The following is a 4502-nucleotide window of genomic DNA, read 5'->3' as shown; positions in this document are numbered from 1 at the left end:
AAATTTATTTTTTTTCACTTTATTTTATTGTTATCTACATCTAAACAAATATTAACTAGAAAGAATTGTTTCCAATATAATTTGAAACTTTTATATATAAAATAATATATAGAAGAAATCTATAATTTCTTTGTAATTTTTGGCCGAAAGTGAAATGCATGCATGTTTTTCGTTTTCGATTACTTACAATTGCCATAAATACCTCAAATCATATAGTAATAAGTTGGGCCATTTACTCGTATTCATTCTTTATGCTTGTTTATATGTATGTACTATTAATAATAATTATAATAAATAATAATAATAAATCTTTATTATCATTGAACATTTCGCAGACAACATACATTCAATACTCGGATAATTTCTATTTAAAACTGTTCCTTAGATCGAATGTCGTTAAAGGTCTTCAAAAGGAACGAAGTTAAAACGAAAAAATAAAACTAATACATGTTATCCAGAATCACAGATAGCTCACTGAATGCTCACGAATAGCTCCTCAATGTAGGATATTTAACACAATCACTTACTGAATGTTTATAGCCATTTCTAACATAGTTCATTAGACCTTAATTTGATAAAGACTTAAATCCAGAATAAAGTTTAATCAATGTTGATAGAAACGTATCAGTGAATGCTCAGTTACTGTAGGTGAAATTACTAGATGCAAACATTCACAATGAGCGGTTGAAAAGCGTTTGCACCCAAAAAAGTGACCTAGGATACTATTTGAGCGCTCACTGACACCCGTTTCTACCAATGTTGATTAAGCTGTATTTTGGATTTTACTCTTTGTTTAGTCAAAACACGAATTTAGTTTTAATCAATCGATGTTATTATAATAAATAATGATATGAAAGAAATGGATATGAGCACTTATAGTAAGAAATTGTGCAAAATACCCTATACTGAATGGCTACCCATAAGCTATTCGTGATTTTGGATGCACGTAATATACTGTAATATAACATCTATTTTAGTCCAATAATAAAATTGTTTTGAATAACTGATATATTACGTATAAAAAAATACGTTATGAAGTATACACAATATTTATTGAAAGTAATCCTATCTTTATATCTAGCGGAATAAATTTTTATTTGAAAGGAAATCATGCTTTTTCATTTTGATAATTGGATGCTTCATTGTAAGTAACGCTTTAGTTCACTTGAAATAAATGAATAAGGTTTGCAGGAATCTATTAATTCAAATTTAGTAAATATTTTTTTTTATTTTTACAAGTGTGTGTTATGTTTTAACTTCTGATTTCTTTACATTAAACAAATATTTCTTCAAATTTAGTAAATAATTTCTTCATTTGAGCAAGACAATATTTGCAACCATTAAATAAAATTCCTAAATAAATAATTATTTTTTACATTTTATTAAATATATTTTCAATCTAATCAATTATTCATTTTCTAGCAAAAAAATTGTTTATCCTGATTAATATATATCTTTTTAATTCAAATAAATACGCCATTGATACCACTTTAGAAAATTATTTATTCAAAACAAATTATTTTTTTTCAAATTGACTAAATATTTTTCTCAGTGTAACTTTCACCCATACTCCATACAACTACACGCATACTCACACATTTATATACATGTAATCCATAATTTTTTGTTACTTTAACCTTTTGATGTGTAACGAGCCGCGATGAATAAATTTGTAACTAACCGCGATTGAATAAATTTGTAACGAGCCGCGAGGAATAAATGTAATTAATTAGTGTTATTTAAAATTTCAATTTTCATTTCAAATTTTATTTATTTTTTCCAATTCCCTTTTCCTCCGATTATCCGCTCTAGGTCCGTCCCACGATAAAGAGATTCAGTTCTCTAATAGGAAAAAAGACCACTCGCCGTACGTCGACACGCGCGTAAAACGACCCTTCTGGTCATTGACTCATTGCTCGACCTACGTGTACAGCCGAGGTTTTTCGTCACGTTGCGTTCTTCATCAAGATGTAACAATAGTTTTGTCTCGGTTAGACTTCTTCCCGAAACGCTTATCTGTGTCAGCCATTTCGCGAAGTTTTTCGACAGTGAGATTCCAAATGTCCTGTGCTGTAAGATAAACATCGAATTTTCGCTCTAATATTTGCTTGATCTGGACTGCCGTCATTGAATCCATACCAACTTCCAATAGTGGGGTGCGGTATTCGACCATTCTTATATCTTTCAGCTCTGTATTGGCAAAAACGGAAGAATTATTGATTTTGGTTCCTTGCCACTGTATCATGAGTAATAATGTCAGAAGTGAGAAATAAGACACAATATTTTTGTGAAATATATTTAAAATAAAATATATGTCCATAAAATAATACATCCAATTGCGTAAAGTAAAATGCTATTGAAATTTTTCTGTTGTACTAATAATCAAGTGATTCTCTAAGAAATGTTAAATTTTAAAATTAATGTCAAATGCAGCCTACCTATTTACTATATAAAATTGTAATTTTAATTGTGCATACATTTGTTGATTACTGACACAAATTGGGCGTTTTCAGCTTATCTTTAAAAATTGTTCAATTGATCATAAATTATATGTTACAGATATATTTTTTTACTACAACGCATCTTGAAAAAATTTTAAACGCGCATTTTCTCGATTCTGGTGTCATCTACCAAGATAAACATGTCGATGGTAAATAAGTTTTAAATAAATGCTATAGCGACTAGGAACATAAACAGGAAACATAAAAATCGTCACACGCAATAAATATGTTCTATCCATAAAGAAACGATTACCCATAATATTTGTAACGGCCTCGAAAATGTCCATCGCTCCACTTAGACGCGCCCCCTTCTCTGCCACAACCATATTACTAACATACTACTTACGATGGATCGACTTTGTACCAAGAAGGCGTCCAGCCACTGCAGACAGGACAATATTCTCTGCTATAACGTACTGCCGATAACTAATTCCTTATTGTCCTCCACCATGTCAGCAAGAGACCGACATCACCCACCGCGCCTCATTGTATAGCCATCCCAGGGAATCCGTTCTGCATTCTCTTCTCGCAAATTCTCTCCATGATAAAATTGGCCATACCGTAATTAGTTTGGCTGACGTTTCCGCGGCCGCATGAGACAGACGAGAAAACGACGAAGTGTCTAAAATCGCAACACATCTTTCTGGATAGCTTGTCAAGTGTCTTTGTAGCCCTCGCCTTCGGCTTAAACGATTCTTCGAAAGTCTCAGCGGTTTGGTTCTTGTTCTTGGAAGATTGCATCCTTCAGTACTACCGCGAGGTTAAATATAGCGTCCACTGGTCCCATTACTGCGGCGGAATTTAAGATATTTGCGCAGTATTTATGAATAGACGCATCATCACCTGCAACTATTTGTAGCACTCCATAGGATTTCCATAGTTCTACTCTTGAACGTTGATAACCATTCCATATCCCAGTCCGTGAAGTCAGCAGAATTTTTCGGGTCCCGCGCAGAATTAGCCAATCGGCCAATTCCAAACCAAAGCCACTGAGGCCGCCCAAAATAATGTAATATTTACTAGGTGCGCAACTAAGTTTCCGGGTTTTTTTGATAAATGAAAAATGGAAAATTTCAAGAGAAATACAAAAAATGGTTTATTCAAAGTATCGTCCCTCGCTAGCTACATATTTTTGCCATCTTTCTGGCAATACATGAATACCGCGACGATAAAACGACGCGTCTTTGGACCGAAACCATTCATCCAACCAATTTTGCACCTCTTCGAAATTGGCCAAGTGTAGCCCAGCCAAGCCATGCGCCATCGACCGGAACAAGTGATAATCAGAAGGGGCCAGGTCTGGTGAATACGGCGGGTGCGATAGCAGATCCCATTTCGGCGTTTTGATGGTGTTCTGGACAATGGAAGTGCGATGACACGGAGCGTTGTCGTGTTGCAATATCACTCGTTCGTGTCTCGTGTCCCATTCTGGCCGTTTTTCGAGCAATGCATGGTTCAAATTGATCAGTTGTTGTCGGTAGCGATGCCCATTGACAGTTTCGCTCGGTTTCAGCAGCTCATAGTACACGATTCCTTTCTGGTCCCACCAAACGCAGAGCATTGTCTTCTTTTGGCCGTGCCGTTGATGTTGATGCTTCGCCAGGTGAAAGCCACGATTTTTTGCGTTTGGGATTCTCGAAATATATCCACTTCTCATCGCCAGTAACAATTCGATGCAGGAAACTCTTTCTTTCATGCCACAAAAACAAAATTTCGGAAGTGGCTCTTCGATTTTCCATCCGTCTTTCAGTCAACTCATGCGGCACCCATTTTCCTTCCTTTTGAATTTTTTCCATGGCATGTAAACGTTTAGAAATACCTTGGCGAGTCATGTTTAATGCCTACGCAAGTTGATTTTATGTTTGCGTATCATCTTCATCCAATAACGCTTGCAAATCGGCGTTCTCAATTGTTTTTGGTCTTCCGGAGAGCTCCTTGTCCTTAGTGTCGAAATCGCCACTTCTGAAGCGTTTAAACCAATCTTCACAGGTAGTTTTCGAT

General features: G+C 35.1%; 1 pseudogene; it reads right to left on the bottom strand.

Moving 5' to 3' along the window:
• LOC116841210 overlaps nt 1–4502 on the bottom strand; it is a 15784-nt pseudogene that overhangs the window by 3250 nt on the left and 8032 nt on the right.

The sequence above is a fragment of the Odontomachus brunneus genome, unplaced genomic scaffold, assembly GCF_010583005.1.
Source record: "Odontomachus brunneus isolate Ranch 3 - 2012 unplaced genomic scaffold, Obru_v1 Obru_scaffold_014, whole genome shotgun sequence".
Lineage (NCBI taxonomy): Eukaryota > Metazoa > Arthropoda > Insecta > Hymenoptera > Formicidae > Odontomachus > Odontomachus brunneus.
This window is presented reverse-complemented; position numbering and strand designations above follow the sequence as displayed.